This window comes from Giraffa tippelskirchi, chromosome 6 (assembly GCF_054371585.1).
Source record: "Giraffa tippelskirchi isolate mGirTip1 chromosome 6, T2T-mGirTip1v1.2.pri, whole genome shotgun sequence".
NCBI lineage: Eukaryota > Metazoa > Chordata > Mammalia > Artiodactyla > Giraffidae > Giraffa > Giraffa tippelskirchi.
In genome coordinates, this window is record NC_137280.1 from 39,797,506 (window position 1) to 39,817,818 (window position 20,313).

The 20,313-nt window shown below is 35.2% G+C and overlaps 1 protein-coding gene across 2 annotated transcripts in view; it reads right to left on the reverse strand.

Annotated features, from left to right (window-relative positions):
* The window catches only part of HNF4G (hepatocyte nuclear factor 4 gamma), a 436,782-nt gene that overhangs the window by 280,197 nt on the left and 136,272 nt on the right, over window positions 1-20,313 (reverse strand). The window lies entirely within an intron of this gene.

Here is a 20,313-nt window from a genome sequence, read left to right on the forward strand (position 1 = left end):
CTCCCTGAATTTAGCTAATACAGCAAACCAGCTCTCTCACACTCTACCTGAGTCACCTAAAAGGAAGACTGATAAAATTCTTAACCTTCATCTCCAGGTGTTGAAAGTTCCTAAATTAACCCAAAACCCTCCAACTTTCTCCTATTATTGCAAAGAGCCAGGACATTAGAAAAAAGACAGTTATAAATTTAAGTAACTTTGGGGGGGGGCAATTTCAGCCCCTAAATTCAGTCTTTCTCTGTCCTCCCAGTAGCTCAGACAGTAAAGAATCTGCCTGCAATGCAGAGACACAGGCTCGATCCCCGGGTCAGGAAGATCCCCTGGAGCAGGGAATGACAACCCGCTCCAGTATTCTTGCATGGAGAATTCCACGGACAGAGGAGTCTGGCAGGCTATAGTCCATGGGTCTCAAAGAGTCGGACACGACTGAGCAACTTTCACTTTTTCACTTTTCTAAGGAACTACAGGGCGCTCTTCCCAATCTTCACTCTGAATCAGACTGGAAAAACATTTCTCCAGATTGAGGATGAATTTCTTCCAATAAGGACATTGGAACCATACTGTCAGTGTTCAACTTATTACAAAGCAGCCCCAACATCAGAGTACTAAAACAGTTCAACAATGGGAATCACTAATGCATTTCCAGACATTCCTGTCTCTGAATCTATTTCCTTTTGTTTAGGCCCTTTGAGAGATACATACACTTTTCTCTTTAGTTCCCATGCCACATCCATTTATTAGGTTGAGACTCCATAGAAAAGTATCATGCTGAAATTCTCTCACCCAAAAGAGGAAAAAACTCCTGGAATTTGACAGTAGTCACTAAATAATCAAACAGGTGGATTAAATAACCTTTTGACATTTTTTTGTTTTGTCTCTGATGCTACAAGTGTGGATTCTTGAAACACTGATCATTTGTCCTTATTGAATCAGCTACCATCCTCCTCATAGGCAAAATATCTAACTGATATTGGCAAAATTCATAGTGCATGTCCCATTAATATAAAGATTCAAATAGATCCTCTAGAACCTCTTCCCAGAATTAATCAATATCTTATTCCACAAGTATAGAAGCCCTTCAAGGCATAAGGCTGATAATAGATTACAAGACTTAAGACCTAATTATTCTTTGCATCACTCACTGTAATACTCCTATTTTTGTTGTTGTTTGGTTGCTAAACCATGTCCAACTCTTTTGCAACCCCATGAACTATAGCCTGCCAGGTTCCCCTGTCCATGAGATTTCCCAGGCAAGAATACTGGAGTGGGTTGTCATTTCCTTCTCCAGGGGATCTTCCTAACCCATTGACTGAACCTGTGTCTCCTACTTGGCAGGTGGATTCTTTATCACTGAGCCATTGGAAAGCCTGCTTCTATTTTACTGGTGAGAAGTCCTAAGGGCTGAGGGTGGAGGGCTGTGTCTAAGACCTCCAAGCAATAAACAACATTCGTAATTCTCCACACCCTGTTATCCCAACCTTCATAGTTGTTAACATCCATTCTCATCAAAAGTATATTCTTCACTGTAATTGAGATACACAATACATTCTTTAGCATTCCTGTTGATAAAGCTAGCCAGTACCACCTTTTTGCCTTCACTTAGGAAGAAAAACAATTCCCCTGGGCAATAATATGTCATGGTTTTACTGAGAGTCTTTATTATTTCTTACAAGTTCTAAAGACTGATCTGGATGATGTGACGTTCCCTAAGGGTGTACTTCACTGCAATATGTGAACTATTTGTTTCTTTGCTTTTTTCTCAGGCCTCTTCACAGGAAGACAACGTCTATTTGCTAAAGATTTTAGCCCTAAAGGGAAGTAAAGTCACCAAAGAAAAATTAGTTTGTTCAAATCCAGGTTCAATATTTAGGACATCTGATAGCAGAACAATGGTTAACATCTAGATCCAGTTGGACGTCATGGTGTCCTTAGTTTCCCAAAACCCAAAACTAAGTGCCAAGTGTGAGGTTTTCCTGGGCTGGTTGGTTACTGCTAAAACTGGATTCCAAATTTCTCTCTTATGGCCAAACCTCTGTATGCTTTACTAAACAACAACCTTGACCCAATTTTGTGGGAACAACCAGACAGCATGGTTTTCAAGACCTTAAAGGAGAGTTTATAAACACTTCTATCCTTGAGCCCTTCAATTATTAGATTCCCTTTTTCCTTTTTGTATGTGAAAGGAAAAAAGTGCCCTTCAGGCACTTGCCCCAAAACACAGAAGCCACCATTAGGGTATGACAGACACACTTAATCTATTTTTAAGATTCCAGGGCATTATAAACTTGACTTTCAGGAAGCTAAGGGAAATCATCTTGCTGACACTTTTGCAAGGAATGCTGCTCTTAATGGGGCCAGTAGCAGCCAAACCTCTGTTACAGTACAAAAGTTTATTTCCCCAAATGATAACTCAGAAAAATTGGCTAAACAGTTGGCCTCTAAAAGAGAAAAACAAGATTGGAAATTCAGTAATTGTTGGTTTGATAAAAAAAAAAGAAAGCTCTGGTTTGAACCTTCAACCTAAATGTAAATATATAAATGAATTTATTCTTAAATATTTTGTTACCCAGAGCTAATTTTTGGTAAACGAATCCAAGTATAACGTCTGATTCTCGTACCTTGTAAGTCAGCTTGCTTTCTAGAGCAAATTTGATTCTACTGTGGTCAACATTTTGGTGAACAAATAGAGTGATAAAAGTTCTGTAAGAAAACTCATATTTCCTCAAATATCAATGGTTATTCCCTTTGGGATAAGATTTCCCCAAATCTTTATATAGTGCCATTTATGGCTATTATGTGTGCATACAAATGAATTTCATCCTGAGCTCTCTTTTCAAGTTTTTTTAGCCACCCTCCTTCTACCTCTTTTCTCAAGAAACTCACTTAAGTAGTAAATACATTACTTTGCCATTTAAGTGCCACCTCACTTTTCCAGTCTCCTCCCAAATGAGTTGTATCAAAATTTTGTTTACATTATGACCATACCATGTACTTCACAGCTAAGTCATAACTATGATAATTTCTCCTTTTCTGTGCTTCATTTTGTTTGCTTTGGTATTAATAATTGATTTCTTTCCCTTCTTCCTTTCTCTTTCTCCCTTTCTCTCTCTTCTTAATTTATATTCTCTATGGTAGAACCAATTTTTTCTTCTTAAAGAAAAATCTAGAACTTTATGAACTTAGACCCTTAACATGACTTCCAAGGCCCTAAATGATCTCGCTCCTGTATCTCTCCAGCCTCACTGCCATTGGGCTCTTGGGCCCCTCCACCCCAGCAGTCCTGACTCCACCTCCCCGCCAGCTCCCTGCCCCGGCAGCTCCTGAATTCAGTCCCAGGTTTCTTTCTCTTCAGATCCTTGGCATATGATATTCTCTCCTTCTCTGCTGCTTAATATTTCTCATCCTTGAAGATCAATATAAATTATATATTTCTTAGAAAAGGCCTTGATTTTCAAATTAGATTAGGTTCCTGTCTTTTATGTATTCAAACCTATATTTCAGATGGAGATAGAAGTGAATTTGGATAGATTCAATAAAATGTAACTAAAACTCATCTTAACGCTTTGACAGATCTGATGTTATTGGTTTAGTTACTACAGAGTACTCACAATAGAGCACAGAAAGCCCACACTGGCAACAGTACTTCAATAAACCACTCATTTTTTTCTAATATAATTTTTACTTTTATCCAGGTGATCCATGAACATAATTTAGAGAATCATATAATTTTATAAGTCTTGTAAAGAAAAGAGCAGTGTACTACCTACCCCTCCAATATTCACTCTTAAAGGGCAATTCATTTCAATCCTTTTGCCACTTCTTTTGGTTAATTCCCTCCATATCTCTAACAACAAAGAATAGATTTGTATTGCTATGCCTTGCGATTTTAATGTCTATATTGCCCTTCACTATGGAAGATGAGGATTTAAATTCTTTCACCCCTCAGCAGCCTGCTAAATGTCTGGCAGCTTCTTAGGGTCTGCGAGTTAGCTGTCAACTTAGCACTTTCAAGTTTCCATGCTTTATTTAAAAATTTTTCAGTTGACTCATTAAAAATTATTTTATTGTCATTGTATAGACATTTTGGCAGAGGACAGACATAAATGCATGAGCTCACCTTGCTAACATTAAACAGCAGTATACTCACTTGTTTCTAAGCACAAAATAATTACATAATTGAAAATATTTCTATATTCCCAGTAATTAGAAGAAAATAATCTCAATCAGTGATATTAATCACTACTTATCTTTTTTCATTTGTAGGTTCATAATAATAGTTTAAGTATATATTAAAATATATTTCTTTACACTTATGTAACAAACTACATTGGATAGGCATGAACTGGAGTCTTGCTACTGGTGAGAAGTGAGGCAAAACCTTCTTCTGTTGTATTATTTTTCATTCACTGATTTACATCAGGTGTGGAATACTTGCTGATCAAAAAGTAATTGGGCTTTCCCACCACTGATATTCAGAAATATACCAGGAAGCCCAACAGAGGTCAGATTTTAAAGACAATGGATTTTGGAGAGAAAGCTCATCAACTAAAACCAATAACATCCTTGCACACCGCTAGTAAGTGGTGGGTCTGACTGACACCTGAACCCATCCTGACCAGACAGCCTGTGGTATTTGTGCTATGTGAGATAAATAACTGTGGGTCAGGTATAAAGGCAGTATCATGGCCTCCTTCAACATATTGAAACATGGTTTGAACAGACATAACACAGAAGGAATATCCCCTTTATTCTCAGGAGTGATAAAGCTAATGCTTACTACTTACTGGGAAAGTTCAGACATTGTATACAGTGATTTTAATTTGTACCAATGAGTCAAAGCACAGTCATACTACTGCATAGAGGGATGGTAAGGCTGATTATCTAATTCTTGCTTAGAATAACTTTTATATGCAACATAGACATGGAGGCAGCTGAAACACAGACTTGATGTCAAACAGCGTTAGGTTTGAGACACAACTCTCCAAGTGGTAACTGTGGGTGGCCTTAGGCCAATTATATATATTTTATAAGACACGTTCTCATTGGTACACAAGGATCATATTAGCACTGATGTTATAAAGATATTGTTAACAAAGTACTAGCATAATAAATGCTAAGGAAATTTCCATTATTATTATTATTGTTGCTATTGTTTTGCTATTATTATTGTTAAAGCATATTTTGTAAGGCAAAAGTATAGTATTCTGTGAAATCAGGAGACCTTCCTGTGCAGGATTTTCTGTATATATTTTTCAGAGCTAAAACTAACCAGAATATTATATTTGTATACAAAAGCCACTGCTCTCTCCATTACGGCAAATCTACAATGGTCCAGAAAAATTCAGGTGAATGCAATGGGAAAATACAGTCTGGTCCTGTCCCTCCTATGTGTGCCTGGCACCCAGATCTGGATTAAACATTCCTAGTACTGAAGGCTTTTAAGAATTTGGAGGCCCCTTGAGCTAACTGTGAGAAAATTCCCTTGATAAATTGAGTCTGTGGATTTTTCTTTTTCTTTTTGGTAACGCCTTTATAATCCCAAAACATTTTCAACAGAACTGGTCTTTAAGCAAGCTAATGCCATGCTTGTCAAAAAGGTTCAAAAGAGTCTATAAAACAAAGCTCATGGGAAGAGATGGATCTCTGTGGGAAGAGAGCTAAAGCAAAATAGAAAATTATAGCAAACACTTAGGGATCAGAAGCAGCAAATGTTTTACTGGGCAGATCTGTAACTCAAAATCTTGAAGACTAAAAATGAGTCAGTCAACCTTGGGCTACACTGGAGGTGGAGGAACTTTTTCTGTGAAGGAACAAGTGGGAGGTACTTTAGGCATCGCAGGCTAAGAGGCAAAATCAAGAGACATAACAGGCAGTTTTATAAAAAGAACATGAATTTCACAAAACTATTATTTTGTATGGCAAAACCACTACAATATCGTAATTATTCTCCAATTAAAATAAATTAATTAATTAAAAAACTCAAAATAGAAAAATAATAATTGAGCATGGTTTCCCAGGTGGTCCTGGAGTAGGAAATGCCAACCCACTCCAGTGTTCTTGCCTGGAAAATCCCATGGACAGAGGAGCCTGGCGGGCTGCAGTCCATGGGGTCACAGAGTCAAACACAACTGAAGCGACTAAGCATCCCAGGTAGCCCAGTGGGTAAAGAATTCGCCTGCCAATGCCAGAAATACAGGAGACACAGGTTCAATCCCTGGGTCAGGAAGATCCCCTGGAGAATATGACATACCCAACTCTCCTCCACCTCACTACAGTCAAACACTTATTCAAAATTGAAGTCTTCTGCATTGGCAGGCAGATTCTTTACCACTGAGCCACCAGGGGAGCCCAAAATGTTCTACACAGCAGGGAAAATACAAACATTAATGAACTATAGGGCTCAAAAGTCTCCTTGAGCCAACTTTCAAGTCGTGCACAGAGTCTGTGGAAAAGAGGATGGAGTATTTATCTCAAAGACCATTGAGTTATCATCGGGAGGGAAAAAAAGACTAAAACACATGAAAATGGTTCACACTCAACAAGCCCTATTTATCACTGTCCCAAAAGACCATTCATTAGAGGCCTGACTGACAGAGCTCAATGCAATTTTGTATAGCTAAACAGAAGTATAGCTAAATTTTTTTCTGGAAACTGATTTTTTTTTTACTTCTTGAATTTTTATCCTATTCAAGAGTGAATTTTCACAAATTTTATCTTTCTCTCATAAAACAGGAAATTTTCCTTAACAAAATGAGCACATAGCTTTATAAGAATTCCTCTCACTGAATGCATTATAATTTATCTGCTAAATCATTTTTTAAATATTTTACCTACGCTTTTATAAATTGCATTTCATTAATTATATTTTGTTTATCAATAATAAGTTTAGTTTATCTGATGCATGCAAATACTGTTTAAATAGACTACTAAAAATAAAAAATATTTGTGAAAAACCTCTCTACCTTAACACTTAATTCAGAATTTAGCTTCTTTCCTGAATGATTTTTCAATTATATAAATAACCATTGATTTTAATAAGTTTTAGAAATAACTGTGTTCTTCTTAAATATAATTAAATGTTTTACATTGTATGATTTTATTTTATTTTGAAATAATTTTACATTTATTCAAAAACTGCAAGAATAATACAAAAAAATTACTTTCTGAATCTTTTGAGGGTAAATTACCAATATAATGTCCTAATACTCCATATACTTCCATGTGTACTTCTTAACAACAAGAATATTCTCTTACGTAACCACATTACAACCAACACTGAAATCTCTAACCTGCAGAGAACATTCAATTTTGCCAATAATGTCCTAGAATTAATTTGCCTAAGACCACTTTTCCCTTCAGTTGCCATGTTTCTTTTAGCCTGTTTCAATTCAAAGGAAGTTCCCAGTTTTCCTTGACTTTCATGATTTTGACCTGAGACGATTACAGGTCAGTTATTTTTTAGAATTATTCTCAAGTTTGATTTATTTGATGTGTTCTCATGATTAGATTCAGACTTTACATGTTTTGGTGGCATTTTTACTAGAGTGAGCTGTGTCCTTTGCTTTGTATACTATCAGACAATGAGCAACATACTCAGTATACACAAGGGGGCAATTTTGTTTTCTCCCTTTACATATTTGGTATTTTCATCTTCAACAGTAAATTCCCGGATGCTATTTCAGTGTGGGGTCTTACAGGTACAAAGGATCAATCTGTGAGTTTCTTAGGCCTTGAATTTAAGTAAAAAAATCTGCCTCCAATCATCTTCAATATTTTAAAAATTTGATCAATTTCCTCTTAATGTAAACAATTTTATGTCAGTTTCACTGCTGCTCATTGTGGGTGCTTCCCTTCATCCTTCTTCAGATCCCACATACTTGGCTGGACGACTGCTGCATTCACACGTCCTGAAGATGCTCTCCTTACTCACTGGGCTCTGATGTCCCAAACCAGGCAGCCCTCAGCATAGCAATTCCCATTTCTGAATGGCTGACCTTCCCAATCTGCTTGGATAACATCACCATACACTGTGCTCTTCATTCTACTTGTGGGAAAGCCTGCCTTGCTCTGTACTAGTGAGTAGATCTTGGATTGGTTTATTCAAGAATGAAGGAAAGAAGGAAAAATAGAAATACTGACACTATATAAAATTATATTTCTTATTTTTCTGTTGAAAATTTGAAAGTATATACATTGTAACTTTATTTAAAGTTATACATAATATGATTCACATATTTCCTTTTATAAATAATGTATTTAAGGTCCCAAGAAAAAGTTTCCTAAGGAAAATAATTTAATTTATAAGAATATGAAATGCTGAAAGACAGAGACCCATATCTCAAAGAATATTTAAATAATACAAAATAATTATGCCAGATGAGAAGCTATTAATATATCTACTTGCCCTACAGACACTTCAGTCACAAGTAATAAAAATGACAATACTTCCCAAATGGGAGTAATTGGAGAAGTTCCAAAAATAATCCTCCACGACTTAGTAAAACTATTATCTTGCAATTGCTGGAGCAAAATTCTCCCTTGCTCCTGATCTATAATTCACTGACTTAGAGATGCTCCTTCTGTTCTGATAATAACAATTATAAAAGGAAAATTTATGGCCCTGTGGACTGTACCCCGCCAGGCTCTTCTGTCCATGGAATTTTCCAGGCAATAATACTCGAGTGGGTTGCCATTTCCTCCTCCAGGGGATCTTCCCGACCCAAGGATGGAACCAACGTCTCCTGCATTGACAGGTGGATTCTTTTACCACTGTGCCACCTGGGAAGCTCCCTTTACAACCACACAAGTCATCTGAAATGAAGATGAAACAATTAAAACCTCTTCTTTTTTGTAACATTAGAAATTATTTTCAGTCCATCACAGTTATCCTGGAATGGATCCTCAGCTACATGGTCCTGTGTATGAAACAGTAGAAGAATGTTTGAGAATTGACCTGATGAGGATTAAATGTTCTGGGGCAGGTTTGGCATTTTAGGAACAGTGGGCTTGTCAGAGGACTGGGGAGAAATGGAGGAAACAGAGTATGTCAAACTTTCCAGGTACAAATTTTACATCCTTTGGACCACAGTCTTCATTATCAGTGCTTTGAACTTTCTAATGTGCAGCTGCCCAGTCATTAACTACACCTCTATTGTGTTTATTTCATCAGAGAATTTCAGTCCTTCAGTCAGTCAATGTCATAATTCCCATCCATTTTTCACTAAGGTTAACTTATCTCCCAAGTGTTCCTGGAAATTTTCCAAAACAAATGGAAGAACACTCAGAAAGGAAAGGAAAAAAGGCTTTGTATCAAGATTTTGAAAATTCTGCTTCCAATATAACTATTTTTCTTGCAATTTATTTGATTTTATTTGTAGTGTACTTGAGAATTATTTTTCTTTATTTTTGAAGTCTAATAGTTTACTGCAAATTTCTCAAGACTGATGATTCCACGTAATTTTCCCAGTTTCTCAGGTGGCCCTTTAAATTTATAGACCCAGATTTTCTACTTCAGGACTTTTTTCTTCAATCACAAGTATAAATATTAATTTTGTATATCCTTAAAAATTTAGTCTTTACTAACTCCAATTATTCCCAGATGGTGCTAGTGGTAAAGAACCCACTGCCAATGCAGGAGACATAAGAGTTGGGGGCTCGATCACTCAATTGGGAAGATCCCCTGGAGGAGGACATGCCAACCCACTCCAGTATTTTTGCCTGGAGAATCCCATGGACAGAGGAGCCTGGTGGGCTACAGTCCATAGGGTCTCAAAGAGTCGGACATGACTGAAGTGACTTAACACATGTACACGTGCAACTCCAATTATACAAACATTATTCCCTCTTTTCTTATCTTCTATTTCTACTATTGTTCATACTGGCTCTTTTCACTTCTTTAATATTTGTCTCTTTGGTTGTTCTTATGTTTTTCCTAATTATCATGTGGTTTTGTTTATTTCATTTTCTCTTGGGCATCATGCATTTGTTTTTATTTCTGAGACAATTTCTTCAATGACTTCCATTTCTATGCTGAATTTAATCCACCTTCTTTCATTTCTTTCTCTCTTTTTCTGCTCCTTTCTGATCTTAATTTTGAAATTTACAATTCAAGGGATTTTTCCATATCTCTAAATACTTTTTGTGTGTATATTTAACCAAGTGTTGCCTTACAGATTTTTTTTTGCTATGTTTTTATTTTTTTAATTTTTGCAGAGATAGAGAGTTTCATCAGTTAAAGTTCATTAAGTTTTATTTTCTGATTTTAGAATAATTCTGTATAGATTCAGAGTTTTTTTGTTTTGTTTTGTTTTTTGTTGTGAGCTTTGGGTATTTAACAGAATTTCTAGTTCAATGGTATCCTCTTTTATTAATACCATTGCAACAAAATAGATAGAAATCCAGACCTTTAGTGGGCATTGTTACTTCTTTTTTAATGGTTGGGAAGGAGGTTGTGTATCTATTAACATTTGATTTTCTTTTGACTGTTAAGACTCTAATTTTTTCCCTTTATTATCTAATTGTCTCATAAATTTATTTCTTCTCTCTTCTGCTTTTCTTGGTCTGTCCTTGCTCACCACAAAGACTGGCAATGCTGTACCATGTGAAGACTGTTTTCTGGGACTTGATTTTTTTTTTTTTTATTTACTGTTGTTATGAAGTTTGGCTATTCTTCATCTTTATGTCATGTTTAAGGCATATTTTTAGTATGAATTTGTTATTATTCTTGTTTTCTTTTTATATTTTGAATTGTTTGGAGATGATATGTTGAAAGATGCAGAATTAGACAGCCATTATTACCTTCAGCTCCCTGGAAGAATTTTATCTGTTAACCTTTTATTTCTATTTGGCCTATGTTCCTTGACCGATGTTATTTAAATGAATTGTGTGTAATGAGGAAGTTATTATTTACTACTCTTATTTCTATTTTGCTTAATAATCAAATGCATACATTATGATAACTAGAATGAAATTTGCATTGTTATCAATGCACTATAACAGTAAAATGAAAAAACTAATATCCAGTCCTGAAGTTGGAGATTTCCATTCCATCAAACACAAGGTGGAGGTGTTATGTGATCAAGAAGAGCATTTTATATTACCAAATTATATCCCTGCTGTACCTGTATAGTTAAAGACAAAGGAGTTCAGTCTTGTGAATGTCAACTGAGTACTTTTTAATAGTAATAAACTAAGTTTGAATACATTAAAATCTTTAAATGAAACACCACTATATTACCCAAAAGGAGGTAGGTGTAGGTCATTGGAGCATAAATTATTACCTATTTTAAAAATTGCTAGTTTCTGGTTTTCTGGCAAGAAAACAGTGAGCCATTTTAGTTCACTGGCAAAGCCAAGTGTATTTTAGCACAGTTTCAAGATAAAAACAACGTGTCGTGTCAATAGCTGAGGCAAAGAGGTTAGTGAGATGTAGTTTAGTACCAACATATCCTATTTTGCCATGAAACTTAAGGAAAAAAAAGTACTGAGAGGTTTGACTCCACATTTCACTTTACCAGTGACAAATTATAGTGATTATTAGAAATAATCCTTATCTAAAGAATAAACAATGTTCTATTTTAAAATTTGTTCTCAGTTGCTTCTTTCCAATATCCTCATCAAGAAAAACAAAAATCATTTTCCTTTCTTCCAAATGTCTGTAAGATGATAATGTTATTTGGAACAAAGCCCTTTTACACGGGTCCATCTTCAAACCTACACAGTCACTCCTCTCTCTGTTTTTTTTTCTTTAAATCTACTTTGCAAAGGGACTAATTTTTTTTCTATTTCTACACTGGTTGTTTGCAACCAACTAATCTATCCTTGGGGGATTTTTCTTCCCTCAAGCTTGAAGTGAAATTGGGACGCTGCCTCCTTTATTCTTTCTTTTCTTTGTTTTCACTAAAAATAATCAACTGGAACTGTAGATTTTACTGCTAATCATCAAGATAAAAAAAAAAAGATTTTACAAAATTAAACACAACTGAGTTGCTAACGTTATAAATTTCCTAATTCATGATTCATGGAAAATGATTACTTCTCCTTTCTAAAATGGGAGGCTCCTACACAATTTTGTCTGGCTACTAGTTTCCATCCCTGAGTTAGGGCTCATCAAACAGAACATTCCTTGTATTTTTGTCTTTAAGCAATGGACTGTTTGAAACATTCCTATAAAATAGCCTACCTCACAATCAGAAAATAACCAAAAGTCTGAGTCATAAGCTCCTCTTTTATTCCTCTCAAATGGACAATTTGCATGTCATTAAGCTTCAGACTAGGCCAAGAATTCTTTTTCTTCTGGGTAGCTTCTTAATGTCAGTCACTTCTTTGAGTTTCAGTTTGCTTGAGTTTCACTTTGTTTCTTTTTTCTTTTTAATAGACTTTATTTTTTAGAGCAGTTTTTGGTTCAAAGAAAATTCAAGTGGAAAGTTCCCATATACCTCCTGCCTGCACATATGCACAGCCTTCCCCGTTATCAGTATTCCCGACCAGAGAAGTACATTTGTTACAATTAATGAGAATGAGCTCTTGGTGTTGTACATTCTATGGGATTCGGATCAGTGTATAATGACATGTATCCTCCATTAGAGTATTATACAGAATAATTTCATTGCCCTAGAAATCATCTGTGCTTTGGTAATTCATCCCTCCTTCTTTGCTAATCCCTGGTGACCATGGATCCTCTGACTGCCTCCATGGGCTTCCCTAATGGTTCAGCGGGTCAAAGGTCCACCTGCAATGCAGGTGACACAGGAAACTCAGGTTCAGTGCTTGGGTTGGGAAGATCCCATGGAGGAGGAAATGGCAATTTCCCATTTCTGCCTGGGAAATCCCTGGTGGGCTACAGTCCGAAGGGTCGCAAAGAGTCGGACATAACTGAGCACATGAGCAGACATACAAACTCCTCCAAGCTTTGCCTTTTCCAGAATGGCATGTCGTTGGAACCACCTGGTGCACAGGCTTTCCAAACTGGCTTTTTTCACATAACAATATGCATTTAAGTTTATTCCATGTCTTTTCACGACATTAAAAAAAAAACTGTTTTTAGAGGAGTTTTTAAGTTCACAGTATTATTAAGCACAAGGCACAGGGATTTCCCATACCTCCCCAGCACAGCTAACCACTCCCTTCCTCAACCCCACAAGTGATATCCCCCACTAGAGTGGTACATTTGTTACAAGTGATGAATCTACAGTGACACATCATAATTATTCAATGTTCATAGTTCATACTAGGGTTGATGCTTGTTGTACATCTGATGGGTTTGGACAAATATATAATGAAATGATCCACCAACGTAGTAGTATACAGAATAGTATCTAAGCCCTAAAAATCCTTGTACTCTATTTATATCTGTTTGCCTCCTCACTAATCCTGGCAACCACTGATCTTTCTACTCTCTCCATAATTTTGCCTTTTCCAGAATGTCATACAGCAGATACTTGGGATCATACAGCAGATAGTCTTTTCAGATTAGAATCTTTCACTAGTAATATCTCCATATCTTTTCATTTCATTGACAGCTTATTTCTTTTTAGAGCTGAATGATATTCCATTTTCTGAATATACCACTGTTTATTCATCCATTAATATACTGAAGTACATTTTAGTTGCTTCCAAGTCTTGGCATCAATTTGTTTTTGTTATTTACATTGAATAGATTGAAACTTTTGTCCTTTAATACAGGTGGGTGCAAACTCTCTAGTTTCTGGAATATTAGCAAATGTTGTGTTGTAGGATCTTTTCAAACTATGCATCCCTGACACTCCCCATAAACACAATATTGATATATATCTTTATTCCCATCCAGGAACATATGTTTTCTACCTCTGAAAAAATAATGCTGTGAAATATCCCAAACTCAGTTATTTGATAATGGGACTGTCATTTTTGCAATTTCTTAGAGCATTAATAACCAGATCATGGAAAAACCAGACTTGCTTTTCCTACCTTAAGGTCCCAACTATTTTCGAAATGAAAGAGATCTTCTGAAATAAGAGGGCTTAATTTGAAAACTAGTTTATTCTAACTTTACTTCCTGAATATGGAATAATAAAAAGAAATGTGCATGTGATTTTTATCCAAGGAAACTATATCCAAGCATTTTAAAAAGTGAATCCTTGTCCACTGCTGGTTGAAATCATCTGTTAGCACTGAACAATCAGATACCAGAAGGTCACATACTCCTTTGCAAAAGATCTGCATCTTTCAAGATATCATGTGTTAATTACCCATCCATCAATATGATCAAAATATTCCCTGAGGCTTCATGCCTAAAGACTGGAACACCTATAGAAAAGTAACTTTGGGAGTCAATCTTTTGACAAACACTTCCAGGAAAATGCTCACATAGAAATGAGACATATATACACGATTGATACTATATTTAAAATAGATAACTAGTGAGAACCTACTGTAGGGTTCAGGAAATTCTATTCAGTGCTCTGTGGTGAACTAAATGGGGAGGAAATCCAAAAAAGAGGGAGTATATGTATACATATTGGAATAGGAAATGGCAACCTACTCCAGTATTCTTGCCTGGGAAATCCCATGGACAGAGGAACCTGGTGGGCTACAGTCCATGGGGTCAAAAGAGTCAGACACAACCAAGCATCAGCACGATGTATACATATAGCTGGTTCACTTTGCTGTATAGCAGATACTAACACAACATTGTAAAGCGACTATACTTCAGTAAAAATTCATTTAAAAAAATAAAAGTGCATCTCCTTACAGTGGAACAGTAGAAGAATATTCTTTCTTCTTCTGTACTGATATTTTAAATACAATGGATTTTTCTATCATTTTGTCCCTTTCCTCAAGCCATGGATGGGTTGTTTCCATTTGGGTGACAAGTGCTTGCTTCTTGCCATATTCTGATCAGTGTACTTCCTTGGTCCAATACCACAAAAATGTTGCTACACTTTTTCTGCTTCTTCCCAGATGGTTCCTCTGCCCTATGTCTCAGATACAGATGCAATCTGTTAGACTGAAGAATTCTTTGACTGTTTCCCTGTTAATATAGTTTAGTGAAATAATATGGACTAAAACAAATACCAATAAACAAAAACAAAGACTACTACATCTAGTGAGTTTGCAATGAAAGAAAAATTAACCTTATGAAGAATCTCAGATAGGGCATGAATAATATATGAAATACATTCACAGGAATTTGAGTATCTGTGTTGCAAAAGTCAGTATGTATAATTATGGAAAGCGTCACAACTCAGTTTTTGACCTGTGTATATGAGCAATGCTACAATTAGACCTACTTTGTCCTCAGTGATTATAGCAGACCAACATCAGAATGCCTACAAGGTGTTTCTATGAGGTTCCTAAATCACAATGAACAGTAGGTTTTCTTTTACTACATATGTAAGTTCCCAATGGCTTACTCATCTGCTTCTGAAGTAGTTGAGATTAAAGCAAATAATTCTGAGATCTTGGAAGGAATTATTGAAGCTGACAAATGCCATATGGAATTTCACAAGCTGCCCTTTCTAGCAGAGAAAGCTGAGTGTGCAGTACTTGAGGAATCAGGAAATAAAGACACCTGGTTACAATTTATCACCATTTTCTTTGGCCGGACTGACCTTCTTGTCTTGTGATCTTTTATTGCTCTTGACTTCCTTCATTAACTATTTCAAATAGATTACTGCATTATGCTTTCAAAGTTCACAGGCATCCAGTAGATATGGGATTTAAAAATACTGGGTAGCGTACATAGATCAGAAGCTTTGTGTTGCCGTACGCCTTGCATTAAGCTTCAACAGTTACCTTGTGGGAGTTTAGATATGTTTGCTCACTTCCCTCTCCCACCAAATTGTTGCTTTGTAAGGTTTCAGAGGAGGGCATGTCAAGAATTGACTCTGTTTAGTAAAAACCATGTGGCCTATTGGCCTTGCTTTTAAAAAGTCATCAGGAAAGGAGACCTTCGCATCTATAACTGTCCTAGTTGGTTGACCAGAAAATCTGGCCTCAAGCTGCACCTACCCACAAACTGTTTGAAGCTTTCTTTCCAAGCCCAACATCCCCAGAGCTTCTGTTGAAATGAATAGATTCATTGAAATGCATCTGTATATATAATATTATTAAGAAACTTTTCTTCCAGCATTTGTCCATCTTCCCTTCTACAGTGTCATTTTTAGTAACTATGATTACTGAATGCCCACAGTTTACTCAAGAAAACTCATCCCAGTCTGTTTTAAAGATGTTTAATCATTAACTTTAGATTAGTCTCTTAGGAATCAGATTCATATATGCAAGTACTTATTGAACCTCCAATTTAGGGTCTTGCAGTCATCTAAAACTCAACATTTCAAAATTCAACTTATCTCTTTCCACCTTTTGATACAAAGCCATTGTTATGACTCTACATACATTTGGACTAAACAAAAACCTTGAGCTTTGTCTTGGACTATTCCACATCACTCACATCCATATTCATTCATTTCTAAATCATGTTGTTTTTGCCTGTCAAATATGCCTTAAATTCATTCACTTTTCTCACAAATACTAATTCCTTTGAAGAAACCACCATCATCATATTTCAGTATGTTGTCTCCTTTTTTAAATGCTTTATACCTTCTCTAATCTATTATTCACATTACAATCAGAGTATATGTCACATCAATCATTAAAAGCCTACAAACACTCTTTTATTCTCTTAGGAATAAGTCCAAATTAAGTGATATCTTACAAGGTCTTAAATGTAAGTGGCTAGTATTTCCCTGGCTTTATTACCATTTTAATTAAATAAGCTCACATAGTTTGTCAGCATGAATTTATTAGCATAATGCTATTTAGATTCATAAACTCCTCTTAAATTTTAAAAATTTTGAAATTATATAATGAAAAAATATTAATTTTAACAGTAGACATTAATTTTAATGGTAGACACATATATCCCCAAAACGATCACACAATTATTGTCAATGGCAAATCAACTACTACTATCAACTATACTAAAAAGAAGGTGGAAAATGGTGATATATTGATGATATACTTAATTTTCAAATGGTTAATAGTTAAAATGAGAAGAAAACTTCAGCAAAAATAAGGTGACACTGATTAATATAAAGTGACAATTTAACCAGTGCTAAATAAAATATTGATGGATCCTTCTTTAACTTGCATGTAGGAAAATACTTTCTAATTATGACTAAAAATCTGGAGGCAATAAAATAAAAGAATGGTTAGCTGGCTATATAATTTTAAATTGGCATGACAAAAATATAATAAATAAAAACATTTTAAAATAAATTTATTTATAAAATAAATAAATAAAAATAAAACTGAAAAACTGAAAGAAAATATTTGCAATGTATCATAGAAACAGGGCTAAACCTTTCTACTATATAAAGAATTCTTAAGAACTGAGAGAAAAATTTAAAAAGCCTAAAATATAATAGACAAAAAATACAAACATAATTCTCAGACAAAAAATGAAAATATTATCTTTAAACATACAAAATTATGTTCAACATCATACATAATGAGAAGAAGGCACTTTAAAACAGAGCTTAGATAGTATTTTCACTTTTACCAAATTGGAAAATATTAAACTGTAAAAGAGTACAGCTATTGGTGGGACTGGAGATACAGACTCTCATATATTGCCGGTGGGAACACACATTTATACAAACCTTGTGAAGGAGAATTTGGCAAAACTCACCAAAAAACATATAGTAATCCCAATTTTAGGAGCTCATCTAAAGATACATCTCCAGCAACACTAAAATACATGATATGCTCAAGAATATTTACTCCAACATAATCATCACAAAATACTGGCCACAATATACTGGACATACATAGGGAAGTAACTGTATAAACTCTGGTATCTCTATGTCTATCTAATATAACCACATCCAATAGAGTGCTATGAAAGTATAAAAATGAAAGAGGAAGAAATTATATGGAGTAATTTCTAGAATACATATTGTTATGAAAAAAAGGATAAGTATAGAAGAGTAACGGGTATAAAAAAGTTGTTGTTTTATATAGTTGCTAAGTCGTGTCTGACTCTTTTGCAATCCCATGGACTTCAGACTGCCAGGCTCTTCTGTCCATGTGATATACCAGGCAAGAATACCAGAGCAGGTTGCCATTTCTTTCTCCAGGGGCTCTTTCAGATCCAGGGATTGAACCCACATCTCCTCTCCTGCACTGGCAGGAGGATTCTTTACCAATGAGCCACCAGGGAAGCCTGGTGTTACAAAAGAGGGGAAAATAAAATATATGCATGTATTTACTTGTTTAAGCCCAAAGAAACAAGAAAGGCTAAACTAGATACTAATGATACTAGTTAATATCAAAGAATGGGTAGAAATGGTCTATTGGTATATTCTCTGAATATATCTTTCTATACACATCTTTCATAGCTATGTTAAAGTTTAATATTTTCAGGAAAAGATAAATAAAATCTACAAACCTCTAAAATTGAATACAACAGAAACATATTAACTTAACCTGTTTTCAAATGAATGATGTTACGACTTAAAGGGAGGATGGTTGAGATCAAAACTGAGTTACTGTCAGCACAGTGGTTGGTCTACATGCCCCTGACTAAAGACAAAAGGAAAAATACCTTCTAAAAGCACTTACAATATATTCAAATCCAAGTTAAGGGCTGCTTTTATGATAAAAATGAATAAGCAGTTCTAAAGTCATGGTATATACTCTCTGTAACTGAACACACAAAAATTTACGAAAATGGGAGACAGAGAAGGGAGAAACAAATATGGAAATTAAGAAAGACAGAATGAGGCCTGTAGATCTGGATCAGGCTTGGAAATATTAGTGTGATAACTACCTGTTTCTGAACTGTAAAAATACACAGAAGCAACGGCTCCCCAGAAGCAATAAGCATATATAACACCTACATTTTGTTTTCCAAATACCACTTTTCTCTTAAAGGAATCAGAAAACTTGGGAAAAAGTGGCTAATTCCAGAACTGGGGTGGGAAAATTACAAGATAATCCTGGAAGAATTCTGAGCCAAAATGTCAAGAAATGAACAAAGAATGATGGAGGAATTGTGAGACAGGCCCAGACTCAACTCGAAGGAGCTCTCACAGGCATTATCACTTGAATATCAAAATAAATAATTACAGTAAGATTATATTCAATAAAACAGTATTCAGTAATTCATACTGATATAAATGAATATATAACTAGGGAGAAATTACTTTGTTTCAGTAACATGCTAACAGAAAATTTACAAGAATTATGGCATCTGAAATCACCATTTGCCAAATACCATTATAATGATTTAATCAGTCAACATCAGTAAGTGCTAATAATTAAAATATTTACAATATTTTAGCACATTTCTCACAAGATACTCAATATCTTAAAATATAAAATAATGACACAGCACTATTAAATTAAAGGAAACTAAAGTGGTATGACAGGCTTCTCTGATAGTTCAGCTGGTAAAGAATCCGCCTGCAATGCAGGAGAGCCCAGTTCAATTCCTGGGTCGGGATGATCCCCTGGAGAAGGGCTAAGCTACCCACTCCAGTATTCTTGGGCTTCCCTTGTGGCTCAGCTGGTAAAGAATCTACCTGCAGTGTGGGAGACCTGGGTTCGATCCCTGGGTTGGGAAGATCCCCTGGAGAAGGGAAAGACTATTCATTCCAGTATTCTGGCCTGGATAATTCCATGGACAGTCCATGGGGTCGCAAAAAGTCAGACACAACTGAGCGACTTTAACTTTCAAAGTGATATGACAACTGAGCACACATAATTTTGGCTTTTCTTTCGCACAAAGTTCATTAATATAGGCTGGTGAAACGACAGTAAAGCTTTGTACCAATATTAATTGCCTTTTTTGAAAACTGTACCATGGTTACATCCTTGGGAAATTAATACTAAAGTGTTTATGGTAAAGGCACTTCATGTTTGCAATTTACTTTTGAATTGTTTAGAGAAAAATCTACTCTTCACCTAAAAAAAAAAATGATTAAGCAAATATTGTAACATATTAACTTTGGGGGGATCTAGGTGAAAGGTGTCCAGAAATTCTGTGTCCTATTTGTTCAACTTTTCTGTAAATCAGAAATTTTGAAAAAATATATATAATGAGTTAAAGTAGCTCATAAACACTTTCTCAGAATTACTCTAGTTTCTTTTCCACAAATAATTTTCTGTACTTCTTCAAAGTTTATTTTTCTATTTTTTCTTCCATTCTTGATTTTGTTCAGTAGAAAATGCCAACTAGTAATAGTTGACCAAAAAATAGCAAACATTATCTACAGTAAATAGAATGAGAAAGTACTTAATTCCAATATTAAAAAAAGAAAGGAAGGCTAC